The sequence below is a fragment of the Melospiza melodia genome, chromosome 3 (genome assembly GCF_035770615.1).
Source record: "Melospiza melodia melodia isolate bMelMel2 chromosome 3, bMelMel2.pri, whole genome shotgun sequence".
Lineage (NCBI taxonomy): Eukaryota > Metazoa > Chordata > Aves > Passeriformes > Passerellidae > Melospiza > Melospiza melodia.
The window spans coordinates 137,820,853-137,835,238 of record NC_086196.1 but is presented as its reverse complement, the minus strand read 5'-3'; the positions used below and the strand labels follow the sequence as shown (position 1 = coordinate 137,835,238).

The 14,386-nt window shown below is 46.2% G+C and overlaps 1 protein-coding gene across 3 annotated transcripts in view; it reads left to right on the top strand.

Moving 5' to 3' along the window:
• The window catches only part of EXTL3 (exostosin like glycosyltransferase 3), a 138,943-nt gene that overhangs the window by 10,533 nt on the left and 114,024 nt on the right, over window positions 1–14,386 (top strand). Inside the window, exon 1 of one of the 3 annotated variants that reach the window (XM_063153199.1) lies at window positions 2,740–2,919. The exons of the other annotated variants lie outside the window; for them this stretch is intronic. The gene's annotated coding sequence lies outside the window, so the exon portion shown is untranslated. Of the gene's footprint in view, window positions 1–2,739; window positions 2,920–14,386 lie in introns of those variants that run through there. 3 annotated transcript variants of the gene reach the window in all.

Below are 14,386 nucleotides of genomic sequence, written 5' to 3'. Positions count from 1 at the left end.
CCAGGTGTGCTCCCTTTACCTTTCCTGCACCTTTTCTGTTCCCTGCAGCCCCAGGTGTGCTCCCTTTACCTTTCTGCACCTTTTCTGTTCCCTGCAGCCCCAGGTGTGCTCCCTTTGTGCTTCTGCACCTTTTCTGTTCCCTGCAGCCCCAGGTGTGCTCCCTCTGTCCTTCTGCACCTTTTCTGTTCCCTGCAGCCCCAGGTGTGCTCCCTTCATCCTTTCTGCACCTTTTCTGTTCCCTGCAGCCCCAGGTGTGCTCCCTTTACCTTTCCTGCACCTTTTCTGTTCCCTGCAGCCCCAGGTGTGCTCCCTTCATCCTTTCTGCACCTTTTCTGTTCCCTGCAGCCCCAGGTGTGCTCCCTTTACCTTTCCTGCACCTTTTCTGTTCCCTGCAGCCCCAGGTGTGCTCCCTTTACCTTTCTGCACCTTTTCTGTTCCCTGCAGCCCCAGGTGTGCTCAGGACCAGGAGGGTGATTTAATGAACTTGTTCTGGGTGAGCACACTGAATGGACAGCAATAGTTGGCTGTTGGATGTGACTGTGAAGGTCACCAGAATCAGATGCTCATTTTTCAGCAGAGCTTTGTGCTGACACAGGCACTTCCTGTCAGTGGGGCTGGAGTGGCACTGAGAGAGGAAAATGCCACTTTTTGAAGGTTCTTGGTAACAAGACAACTGGAAAAATGTGTATTGGGTACAAATCTGGGGCTTCTTTTTATTGCCTGACTTTTTATTCCGATGTTTCTTTGTTATGAATTCTCCTTTTCTGTTGTGAGAAGTGAAATTAATAACGTCCCTCACTTCCTGTCCAGTGGAATGTCTCCATCCTGGCCCAAGCTGAGCTGCAGATGAGACTTTTTTGGGAACTGTTATGCAAAAGCAGAGGAAGAAGAAACAAACAGTTCTCAATTCTCTTTGAAATGCAATTTTAATGGTTCCTTAGTAATTCTTACAATTATTTAATCATCTGCACAATCCCTGGGATTATTATTCTTCCCAGGTAATAACTGGAGCAGTAAAGATATCTTGTAAATTGAAAAAACCCCCAAAAAGAACTGGCATTTGTTGTTTGCAGTACTGGGTTTTAGTAATTGTTTGAAATGACCTTTTGGAATCTCAGAGAGAAAATTTGTTTGCTTGACTTTCTCCCACATCAGCTCTTGGCAGTCTTGATACAGAGCAAAATTGAGTTGTTTTGAGTTTTTTAATTACATTCTGACAGCAAAGCCTGTTTTTCTGTGTGCATTACTGTTTTTTTGCTTTTTTAAAGGTTAAGCTCTGTTTGACAGGAGTTCCATAGATGAAATTTTTGAAACTTTTTGCTGTGGTTGTTTGCCCGCATTTTTTTAAGCCAGAATTGTTTATCCTGGGTATTATTACAAAATAAATATTTATTTATTTCTTAATTGAAGGAGAAAATTCTTGCTGTATTTTTGAATGTCTAGAGACGTGATGATGAAAGGTCTGTGGGTTTTTGGTTGGTTTCATTTGTGGGTTTGCTTTGGGTTTGTGTTATGTTGGGTTTTTTGCTTGCTTTTTTTTTCTTTTTCAGCTTTAGAGGTTGTAATGTGATTAGATAATGGAACCTTGCCAGGGTTAGGGAAAGAAAAAAAAGATTATAATTTTTTTTTTTTTTACAAAGTTTTAGCAGAGCTGTTGTGAAATCTGGTTCCTCAATGCCACGGGGTTGTGGTGAGAGCCCACTGTGGGTTTGGTTTGTAGGAAAATGTCCAATACCTGAGGGCCCTGCTCCACACCAACTCTGTGTGAAACCTGCTCTTTTCATGGATGACACCAATGGTTCTTCCTTTTTCCCTTTTGAAAATTCTGCCTTTTTTCCACTTCAAAATCTGACAACCCTCAGAGAGCGAAGGTCAGACAAACACATTGTGTGAAAGCTCCGAGCATTCAGGTTTGCACACGGCAGCTCCTTGCTCTCTGTGTTTGCTGGAGCTGCACTTGTTGGGGCTGGGAGAGCCTGATCCTCCAAAAACACCAAAGGAGACTCTGGGAGAGCCTTGCCAAGGAGCAGATGCTGCAAAACTCAGCTTCTGCCAGCTCTGGAGGAGAAAATTGCACTGATGGACATCGGCATCTCTCAAGGGAAAATTCAATCTCAGAATGAGTGTCCAAGCTGGAACAAGACAGCAGATGCCAGAGTTATGCCCACTAGCTCAGTTTGGAGTTTCCCTTCCCCTCAGGCTGATCCCTCAAGGCAGCGTGGTGTCCCCAAGGACTGAACCCTGCAGTTGTTTCCACAGGGGACAGAAACGACAGAAAGAATCAAATGGGACCCAGCCACAATGAGCAGCAGCTCAGTGATTCCAGCCTCCTCATCAGGCTGGTTTTGCACATCCTGACTTGAAAAATTGAGTTTTTCATCCTTGGATCTGAACAGACAAACCTGAGGGGCTCCATATTTCCTGCTAAATTCCAGATAAGATCTTTCACTGTTTGAACTTGCAGAGCAGTTTAGGTGTGTGCTTCCCTGCTCCTGCAAAGAGCTTCATCCACCCCTTCATTTCGTTGAGTTTGTTTGGAATGAGCAATGTTCCTCAAGCTGTGAATACAATAATGGTTGAGCTTTAAAAAAAAAAAATTAGAAATTAAAAAAACCCTTCTCTGCAAACAGATGATGTAATGCCCAAGCTCCCAGTTTAAACAGTAGCTGATTTGCCAGGGGATAAAGCCGGGTGAAATCTGTCAGGCTGCCCAATTTCCCACACGCATCCACCAGAGCTTTGTTCTCTCTGCTTTCAGATGCAGGGTTCATTTGTGTGTCCACACCGTGAGGTTTCCTTCAGCTTCTGCAGCCAGAGACTGTGTCCAGGGGCAAGAGAAAACCTATAAACCTTGATATGCATCTTTTTGGTTTCAAGCTTTACTTTGTGACTGAATGGAAACCCTGAGCCGTCCCTTTGGTGAGCTGCAGCACCACGGGGTTGTTTATCGGTGTCTCTTTGCAGCCTCGTTCCTTTGGCCGAGCAGGATTCACTCCCTGCAGGGTCCCTGGGGCACTGCTGGGTGGGAGACTCCTCGTCCTGCAGCCTGTGCAGTGTTTGCTTGGTGTTGGGACTCTCCTCTCCCAGCCAGTTTTTGTACAAAACAAGGAACATTTAATTTTATTTTTTTTTTTTTTAAGCGTGAAAATTACAAGAGCAGCTTTCTCTGCTGGTGGCAGCTCTGGTCTGTGCAGTGCTTGGTGTCTGCTGACAGGAGGGGGCTTTGGTGAGGAAGAGGAAGGTTTGGATCACGCTCCCCCTCCTCCTCCTCCCTGGGATGCTCTGTTTATTGGAGTTCTTCACTGACCTATTCCTTTAATCCTCAATTTTGGCACCATTTCCCGGAGCTCGTGGTGTAAGCACAGGGCTTTGGCAGCCAGCAGGGTTGGAGACATCCAGGATTTGCAGTGTCTGCCTGTGCTGGTGGAGGGAAGATGTGACACCAGAAATTGCAGTGACACTTAAAGGAATTGCTTCCATCTTCTCTGGCTTTTTCTATCAAAAAGCAAAAAATGCCAACTTCAAACCTGGAGCAGCTTCATTTTAAAAGCCGTCCCAGTGTGGGGTGAGCCTGTTTGGGGGTTCATTACCCAGCCTGGCACGTGGGGTGGCTTCAGCAGCTTTTCCTGCTCTGAGGGCTCCTTGTGCTGACGCTGAACTGGGGGAGAGCTCCCATCTGTGAGAGCATCTGACTCACAGCACTGAGATCTGCTGGGTTGTGCTGCTTTCAAACAGCTGGATTTCAGAGTCTCACCAAAATTCTGTGAGGGCTGGGAAGCTCAGGGGCTCTCCTGCAGCTGATCCGCCCCTCACCTCAAATAAACCGTGGTTTATTTTTTTCTGTGGTTGAAAACTAAGAGTAGAGAACCACTTGCAGTTCATGGTGGAGTCGTGCTCGATTTGTTCTGTTTATTATAATTTTATTCCCCACACTCCTTCTTGCTGGTTTGACTCCTTCCTCTTTGGCATTGTTTTCACATAAATCCTTTTCCTCAGAATTTCCCTGCTCCCTGCCAGCTGTGCAGCAGCTGGGAAGACACCAGAAACCCCAAATGGCTCTGGAGGGCTGCTCAGAGGGGCACGGCTTGGCCGTGGAGCCTGGGTTCAGCTGGAGCTCCGTGGATGGGCTGCCCCAGCAGCGCTGGGATGTGCTGAGGAGCTGTGGGCTGCACACAAGGAGCCTTTTGTTTGTTTGCCTTAGCAACCCTGCCTCTCTGAAAGCTGAGATGTTCTCACTCCCGGGAATGCTGGGTGTTTCTCGGGAAGCAGCCTTGCTTTGGGACTGGTCTTTCTATCCCTAACCCCCTTTTTTATTTTAAATAGTAACAGGAGGTCTCCATCCAAAAGAAATCTGATTATCTGGTGTTTTTCCCTCATTTTCCCTCAAGCAGACTCATCTCTGCTGTATCTCTTCTGCTGGGCACAATGTGCTGAATTTAAATCAATTGTAGTCTTTGCTAAATATCTGTCAAATATTGACTTAGTCTGTAGGGCGAGCTGACTAAGCTGAAATTAATGGTGTAGTTCCAGCTTGTTTGGCACAGGTGTGGAGCCAGTTTCATTGCAGATGGCAGAGGAAATGAGGAAATGAAGATCTCACCTTGACTGCAGCTCTAGGGGAGGAGAGAGAAGCCTTGGGCTTCTGTGGCAGTGAGGAAAGACTTGGTGGAGACAGGGAGGGGGAGTGTTTGCAAAGATACCGAGGGTGATAAAAACCCTTCCCAGTGAGTGAGGTCATCAGACAGAAATTGAGGTGGTGTTGTTAACTGTGTGCTATTACAGATGCCATGAAATGATCTTCCACATTCTGGTCCCTTGCCATACCCTTGGGATGATTTTTCTAAATCTACTAAAAATGAGATCCAAAAAAAAAAAAAAAAAAAAAAAAAAAAGAGGCAATCTGGCTGGCTGAGGTCTTGGCACAGATCAACAGGGCTGGTATCTGCTGCCTTTGTGCAGGTGAACAGCTCCACGTGTTCCTGAGGTGCTGCTGCAGAACGACAAAGCCCTGACACCTCCAAGCAGGCAGAGAAATGGAGCTGCAGGTGTCTGAAGGGATCTGAGTGATCCAAAAGAGCTGATGGCAGAACTGGAGCTCAACCAGCTTCCCTCGTGTTTCAGAGCCTGTCCCTCAAACTCCTGGGAAGTTTGGGGGGTTTTTGAGGTTGTTTTTGAAAGTTTTGCTGCTGGCAGAAACGAATCTTGGAATTCAAAACAATAAAGATGCAGCTTTGGGGCCAGTCCTGCTTGAGTGACTGCAGGGATCTCAGGGCTGCTACAGTGAATCTGATGGAATTTTATGTAAAAGGAGAGCTCATGAGTTGGTTTGGGGTTTTTTTCAACACCTTTTTTTTCTCTTTGCTGCAGGTAGTAAGACCTCCATTGTAACTCTCAGTTTTATGGGAGCTTTGTGCCTCCAATCGATCGGTTCCTGGCTGATCTTCAACAGCCCAAAGAGCAAATGTAATGCAGCAAATTCATTATATGCTAAAATATTTATTGTGTTACTGTAAAGGTCACTGATGGCAGCAGAGGCTCAGGAAGACACAGTCCTGAATCTTGCCAAAGATGGAATCTGTCACAAGTCTCTTTTGAGAGCAGTGCTTTAAAAAGTACCTGGGATAACTCAGCCCATGCTTTTGTGTTTGGACCTTGTGTAGGTTAATAAATGACTTGTGCTGCATCTGAAAGTGCACAGCTGTATTTAATTTTGTCATGTGCACTCCACAGATGTGGAGGGCAGAGCAAGAAAGGAATCTTAGTTTAACCTTGTCCCTTTTGGCTTGATTTAAGTAATTTGCAGAGTTTTATAATACAGTCTCCACATCTGATTTCTATTCTGGTTGGAGTAGTCTGGAATTGTCAGTAATGCCCAAAGGCATTTTTGCTCCTACCTGAGTGAATTACTTCTGCCCAACATCACCTGGAAAGGTAACAATGAAAAGGCTTCCTGGCAGTGAGGTGGGCTGTGACTTCCCTTCCCCTGAACCACAGAATGAAATATTTAATAAATGGATTTGGGGCTGGGAGGAACCTCCCAAACCCTTCCCACAGGTGCAGGAGTGGTGTGTGAGTGTTCCCAGCCAGAGCCCTGCATGCTGTGGGATACTTTACTGACCTATTTGCTGGCAGTTTTAGCATCTGCCTGGGATTAGTTCAGCCAGCTGATCCCCAGTTCTGTGCTATAATGGTGTGTCTTTAGCATGGCTTAGATGATTGGCTACTGAGGAGCATTTTGGAGTCTGGCCTTGCAAATACAGCTTGTTAATTGAGGCTGTGCTCGCTGGCAAAGCTGCCTTTTAAAGTTCTGCTGTCTCCCCTCTGGTTTCTCATGGACGGCAGCCTGCTCCTCCCTCTGCTGGCCTGCACATTTGTCACCTGTGGCCACTCCCCTGCCTCTGAGGGGCTCTTTCCTCGTCACACCGAGAGTTTTCCTAATTGGGAGTGAGCACCGAGTTCACTGCTCGGGCTCTTTGCCTGAGTGTGCCTTTCAGCAGCTGCAGTGAGCTTCAACAGCTTCGTCTGTCATGGGCAGACACAGCTCCAGATAATCCAGCAAATCTCTTGATTATGAGGGTGGAAAATAACATGCTTTGATTTACGGATGTTGCTGCACAAAAAGTGCTTCTGGGAATTCTCTGAATGGCCAAATCTGGGTGCTTTTGGCATCCTCAGTCTTTGAGCCCATCCATTTTCTGAACAAATCCTGAATTCTGCACCCTGGTCTGGACACAGGCATGGACAGCTGTGTTACACACAAGGAGACAATTAATTATGTTTCAGTAGCATTTTAAGCCAAGTTCAGGGATTTCATTGGCCTTGAAGTTTTCAGTAAAAAAGACAGAGCATGGTTTGGTGGAGGCTGTTGCCTTATGGTCAATTATAGCCAGGTTGGAAAAAGCAAGGGGTACAAAGCATATTTCTCATTAATTAATCCTCAAAACACCTTTTCCTTTCCTCCAGGAAGTTGTGGACAAACCTGAAAGCATTTTCTAGTGCCCTGGCATTGTGAGCAGGAAGTCTGAAATCTCTTGATTATGAGGGTATATAAAAAGATGCTTTGATTTACAGATGTTGCTGCACAAAAAGTGCTTCTGGGGATTCTCTGAATGGCCAAATCTGGGTGCTTTTGGTATCCTCAATCTTTGAGTGCATCCATTTTCTGAACAAATCCTGAATTCTGCACACTGGTCTGGACACAGGCATGGACAGCTGTGTTACACACAAGGAGACAATTAATTATGTTTCAGTAGCATTTTAAGCCAAGTTCAGGGATTTCATTGGCCTTGAAGTTTTCAGTAAAAAAGGCAGAGGATGGTGGAGGCTGTTGCCTTATGGCCAATTACTGCCAGGTTGAAAAAAGCAAGGGGGACAAAGCATATTTCTCATTAATTAATCCTCAAAACACCTTTTCCTTTCCTCCAGGAAGTTGTGGACAAACCTGAAAGCATTTTCTAGTGCCCTGGCATTGTGAGCAGGACGTCTGAGCAGCAGGCACAGAGGGGTGGAGCTGCACCAGCAGCAGGAGCATTGCAGGTGTTTCTGAAGGGGTTTGAGGTATTTCCTCCTTTTGGGCACACCAGCTCTCGTGGTTATGGGCTGACTGACAGGTCTGCAGAAGATTAGGAAGTGTTTTCACAAGCCCTGGAGGCTGTGGTCTGTCCTGGCTGTGTGGCTGAGCAGTTTGGGCAGTGCTCAGATTGAATCTGAGCTCAATTCTTGTTTGTGGGGTTCAGTTGCAATCTCGGTTTGCTGTGCAGCCACACTGTGCTTTCAGTGGGACAGGGAAGAGCAGAGATGTTGGGAGGATAGAAATCCACTTGTTTTGGTTGCAAGAGCTCCTGAATTTATGGTGTCAGCTGCTTTTCTGCTGAAGGTTAGGACAGCAGAAAGGAGACATTTAGGTGGAGACTTTTTTTCTACAGATCTGTGTGGTGATCAAGTTATTTTTTCCCCCTTTCTTGCTTGAGGTCTGCTTTATAACCAGCAGAGAAGAACACCCCTTTCTGTAGCACAGTTCATCTTTTCCTAACACCCCTTTCTGTAGCACAGTTCACCTTTCCCTGAGCAGACATCTTGAAGCAATGTGATTTTCTGTGCTCCAGCAGTGCCTGCTGCTCCTGCTGGCTGCAGAGAGAGCCAGCCCAGCTGGTCCAGGTGTGCTGGGAATTGCTGGTGGCCGGCACTGCTGAGTGAAAATGGCCAAACCTTGGCTGCTGGGCGGGTTTGTGCAAACTCCTCACAGTTGTAACTTCCTCCTTCCTGCTTGCAAGAAAGAAGAGCTGATGTGACAGCTGGATCTGATTTTACCTCGTGGTAGCAGGTATGAGGTTTGAAGAGTTATCTGTGACATTTTAGTGGGAGGCATTTTGGAGTGGTTCAGATATCAGTGAGGAAAGCTGAAATGCTTTGTTTCACTCTCCTGACCCTGGGAATATTGGCCAGTTTGTCAGCTGGGATCCATCTGCCAAGTGTGAAAAATGCCAATCACTTGTTTTTAAAATTTTTAAAAGTTTCGTAGTAATAAAATGGTTATAAAAATAGGAATATAATTAGAGTAATAATAATTTGGACAATTTGGATTAGGACAATATGAGACAACAAAAACAAAGAGTTATGGATGTCCGGGTACCTTTTCTGGGCAGCACAAGCCCGAAAAAGGACACACATTAACAAAGGATTAACCCTTGAAAACAGCAGCCTGTTGCATATTCATACACCTCATCCATGATGCATCAATTCCATTCAAACACAGGATTCTGTCTGGTCATCCTCAGCTTCTTCCTCTGAGTCCTGACAGCGCCTTCGAGGTGGGAAGAAGTTCATTTCTGCTGATAAGAGAGCAATAAATTCTTTTTCTCTGAAAGATTCAGGGGTCCTGTGGCTGCTATCTCGCTGCGAGTCCTTTCTGTAAAAAAAAATCCTACATAGCATAGTTTCTATTTTAACATTTTGTTATAACCTAAAACTCTATTTACCACACTACTTAAGAGAATGAATCCAGCATTACTTTCTAACACAACACAGATAATATTCATTTGAATATTTGCGAAAAGCCAATCATAAAATACTCATTTTTCACACAAGGAAAGGTCCAGCTGGATGGGATGATGTCCAGGTAGCAAAGGAGGGAATGAGACAGGCCATGGCTCCGTTTCCCGGTGATTTTTGTATCTGTGCTCAGATGTGCATTGCTGGAGGAAATCACACTGAAAACCACAGAGCTTTCTGGTTTAACTCCCTAACTTGAGCCTGGATCGTACAAAGCAAACCCTCCGAGCCTGTGAAGGGCTTTTTGTGCAGGAGTAAAGCTCATTGTCAGCTGCCGTGTTCAGACCCTTGGGAAATTGTGACCATTGTCTGGGCTATTATTGCTTAATAAAAGCTTTGCATTTCCTCATTCAGAGCCTTGAAAATCTGGTTCTGTGCTTTTAAAAATAACTCAGCGTGAGCCACAATTGGGAGCATTCACAGAGGAAATTCTTAAATTCTTCAGCCATTTAAAACAAAGTGAAGGGAAGGAAAAAACAAAAAAAAAAAAAGCTCTCCATAAAGTGCTTTTACTTATCCATGAAGAGTGAGTGGTGAAGAGTGAGTGTGTCCCAGCCGTGCTTCCACTGTCTGGATGGAGCACAGAGGCTCTGCTCCTGCTCCTGCCTGCTTCCAAAAACCCTCCAGGATTTTGGGTTCGGTGCTGTCCCAGCTGGGCACGCTGGATGAATCCTCTGGGGATGTTGGATTTCTTGTGGATCAGCACCTCGGCACAGGTGAGACCTGCAGGCGCTGGTGGGGTTGATGCTCTCTCCTGTGCTTGATGCAGAAAAGGCAGGAAAATGTTTTTTCTTTCTTTGGCCGCACCAGAAAAGGTCATTTCAGGTAAAATGAGATGTGGTTACGTGCTGAAGGATGTGCAGGATTTTGGGCACCCACTCTGCAGGCTTTGTGGGGAAGGGGGCAGAGGAGGGGGTGCTGTGGGTTCATCACCCCAAAATTGGCTTCTCTGGAGTTTTTACTCTCCTGATTTGTGCTGGGAAATTATTACCCAGCACAGAAGCCCTGAACTATTTTGCAGATCTGCTTTGGAAGTTTTGTTTCTTTCCCTCTGTGTGTTCTTGGGTTTATTTTCCTTCTGGTGTGGAAGTAATTATGTTACTTGTTTCTTAAGTTTTGGCTCCGACTAAGAGGAGGAATGTACTCAGGTTTTTTTATGTTGTGGTGGTGTTTTTTCTTTCCCCCGTGCACTTTCTGCTGTTAAAATATTCCGGACAGCAGTAGCTGCCCACGTAGAGCACACAAATGTGTGTTTAGTGGTTTGCAAGCCATGCTTGCTCTGGGTGTGCCTCGTTGTTGTGTTCAGTGCCAGCCTCTGCCCACACGATTGGCCATCGTTTATCATTGCCATCAAGCTGGGGAGATATAATTTACATTGGTAATTAGTGCTTTGTGCAGGCCAGAATTAGCTGCACTGGCTCTTCATTTGGAAAGAAGTTTTCTCTTGGAGCTGTGTGTCAGGGTGTGAGGTGGGGATGACACTTTGGCTACAGCAGTTGCCAAAGACACTTGGTAGTGAAGGGAGCTGATGGCTGGGATATTGTCTGGCTTTTATTTGTGATTGGGAATGAATTATAGCAGAAAATGCCTCTTCCATGCCTCGGTTTCCCCACCAAAAACTGAGTGCTGCATGATTTGCCTGAGTGTGTTCATTATCAGGAATTACTCTGCTCCCTTCTTCTGTCTCCTGGAGCAGCTGTGATGGGCACAGGGATGGTGGGGACACGACTCAGCCCTGCAGCAGCTCAATTCTGTCACACCATTGCGTAGTTTGGTGTTGCTGGAAATGTTATAGGTCATGTGCACCATTACAATTATTTCCATGCCAGTGTTTGGAGATCTGCTGTGCCCACATGATTGGCCATCGTTTATCATTGCCATCAAGCTGGGGAGATATAATTTACATTGGTAATTAGTGCTTTGTGCAGGCCAGAATTAGCTGCACTGGCTCTTCATTTGGAAAGAAATTTTCTCTTGGAGCTGTGTGTCAAGGTGGATGACACTTTGGCTACAGCAGGGTTGCCAAAGATGCTTGGTAGTGAAGATGGGATATTGTCTGGGTTTTATTTGTGATTGGAAATGAATTACAGCAGAAAATGCCTCTTCCATGCCTCAGTTTCCCCACCTCAGTGTTCATTATCAGGAATTACTCTGCTCCTTTTTCCCATCTCCTGGAGCAGCTGTGATGGGCACAGGGATGGTGGGGACACGACTCAGCCCTGCAGCAGCTGAATTCTGTCACACCATTGTGTAGTTTGGTGTTGCTGGAAATGTTACAGGTCATGTGCACCACGAAAATGATTTCCATGCCTGTGTTTGGAGAATCTGCTGTGCCCACTTTGGTTTCTATCCACATGACTGATCCAGGGTCATGTGTTAAGAACATAACTGCTTTTAATTTATTATTTTTTTTTAAACCATTGGTGTCTAAATGCATCTAATAGAAATGCAGACTGGAGCTCTTTAATGAGGCGTGAGTCAATCCTGGCTCTCTTTTTTTATAAGACAAAACCACCTCACACTCTGGCTTCTTTTTCTGTGGACTTCTGCTTTGCATTTCTACACATTCATCATAGCATGAAGCCTCTGACAAAAGGAAATAAGAAAAGGCTGTTTAAGAGACGTTTTGCTGTGCTTAAACCTGAACCTTTGCAAAGGGAAAACCCTGGGCTTCAGCAAGTGAGGCTGTGTGATGACAGGAAGGAGAAATAAAAATGATAATGCTGAATAAGTTCAGTGTAGTTGTTAATAGTACAGCAAAGGAGGAGCTCTCAGGAAGGGAAATATTTCCAGTTTTGCTCCTTGCCTTTGCAAAATCACAAAATTCAGGTGATGATTGGAAGTTTTTGCCACCAAAAAAATCTTCATTTGCTGGTTAAGGCAGTGGTCAAGGCCATGAGCAGCAGCATTTGAGTAGTGTGTGGCTGTCTCTGATTTTGGGGGCTTTGGGAGGAAATGGCTTTGCTGCAGGAGCAGCAGTGAAATAAAAATGATAATGCTGAGTAAGTTTAGTGTAGCTGTGCAGCAAAGGAGGAGGTCTCAGGAAGGGAAATATTTCCAGTTTTGCTTCTTGCCTTTGCAAAATCACAAAATTCAAGTGATGGTTGGATGTTTTTTGCCACCAAAAAAAAAATCTTCATTTGCTGGTTTAGCCAGTGGTCAAGGCCATGAGCAGCAGCATTTGGGTTGTCTGATTTTGGGAATTTGGGAGGAAATGGCTTTGCTGCAGGAACAGCAGAGAAATAAAAATTATAATGTTGAGTAAGTTTAGTGTCATTGTGAATTGTACAGCAAAGAACAGGAGCTCTCAGGAAGGGAAATATTTCCAGTTTTGCTCCTTGCCTTTGCAAAACTGCAAAATCGCAAAATTCAAGTGGTGGCTGGAAGTCTTTTGCCACCAAAAAATCTTCATTTGCTGGTTAAGGCAGAGGTCAAGGCCACGAGCAGCAGCTTTTGTGTGGAGGCCGGGGGTGTGTGGCTGTCTCTGAGTTTGGGGGCTTTGGGAGGAAGTGGGGTGTATGGGGGGTGTGTGGCTGTCTCTGATTTTGGGGGCTTTGGGAGGCAATGGGGGGTGTGTGGCTGTCTCTGATTTTGGGGCTTTGGGAGGCAATGGGGTGTATGGGGGGTGTGTGGCTGTCTCTGATTTTGGGGGCTTTGGGAGGCAATGGGGGGTGTGTGGCTGTCTCTGATTTTGGGGCTTTGGGAGGCAGTGGGGGGTGTGTGGCTGTCTGTGATTTTGGGGGCTTTGGGAGGAAATGGGGGGTGTGTGGCTGTCTCTGATTTTGGGGCTTTGGGAGGCAATGGGGTGTATGGGGGGTGTGTGGCTGTCTCTGATTTTGGGGCTTTGGGAGGCAATGGGGTGTATGGGGGGTGTGTGGCTGTCTCTGATTTTGGGGGCTTTGGGAGGCAATGGGGGGTGTGTGGCTGTCTGTGATTTTGGGGGCTTTGGGAGGCAATGGGGGGTGTGTGGCTGTCTGTGATTTTGGGGGCTTTGGGAGGCAATGGGGTGTATGGGGGGTGTGTGGCTGTCTGTGATTTTGGGGGCTTTGGGAGGCAATGGGGGGTGTGTGGCTGTCTCTGATTTTGGGGCTTTGGGAGGCAATGGGGGGTGTGTGGCTGTCTCTGATTTTGGGGCTTTGGGAGACAATGGAGTGTATGGGGGGTGTGTGGCTGTCTCTGAGTTTGGGGGCTTTGGGAGGCAGTGGCTTTGCTGCAGGCACAGCTCAGCTGTGGCTGTGGTTTGGCAGCTGAAGTCAGAGCACGCTGTGAAATCAGACTCTGCTCACACGTGGCTGTGAAATCCTCAGTGGTTCTGGCACTGACAGCGCCCAGCCTCGCACGGCTGCTCCAGAGTGGGGAAAAAAGGAGATTTGCTGGGTTTGGAACAGCCCCATCCTTTTCTCAGGGGTTGGTCCTGCATGGTCAGTGTGGTGACAAGGCCCAAGCTGGGGTCCCGGGCTCCTTTTGCTAGAGAGGACCCCAAACTTGCTTTACCAGGTTTATGGAGGAAGGGAAGGAAGAGAAGGGAGCCTTAGCAACTCCAGGCTGTGATCCAGGACCGAAAGCCAGAGGTTCCTGTGACCTCTTGCTGGTCAGAGTGACCCCAAGATGAGTTAGAAAGTCTCTTTTCCCAGCCTGGTGGTGGAACAAGGAGTCAGAGCTCTTCAGTTCTCATTCTCAAGGTTGTTTATTGCTCCTTATCTATAAAATTCTTTCTCCTGTCCAGCTGAGGTCCATCCAGCAGGTCAGACAGAGGCACTCTGCCTGCCCCCAGGGCAGTGTTATCTTTTTATACTAAAAACCACGTGTACATTATTTACAATTACTTCCCAATACCTATCACCTATGTTAGACAGTGAGCTTCTACCTTAAACCAATCCAAAAGTGTCACCATCACAGCAGAAGATGGAGGCCAAGAAGAAGAAGAAGGAGAAAGGCTGGACACACCCAGATTCCTCAATCTTGCCCCCTGAACCCCCATTCTAAAAACCCCAAAAATCTATTTTTCACCTTGTGATAACTTCACTATCATTCTACTTAAACTGTTGTGGCTTGAGGATCCTCATATAAAGTTGGTAATTTTTTCCATGGGTCATAATCAAAACCACAGGTGCCTTGAGCTCTGGGGTCTCTGAGCCCCCTGGCAGGGGTCTGGGTAATCCAGGACAGCCAGAGGGATGTCCTGAGGTTTTGTGTATAGAACGATAGATCTGTAAGACAGAACATGAAGAAGATGTTGATGAATTTTCTGAAATGCTGGCCCATGAGAAAAGTTTCTGAGAGAAAGCAGTCAGAGAGTCAGAGCTGTGATTTTTAATTTAAAAAATTTCTTTCT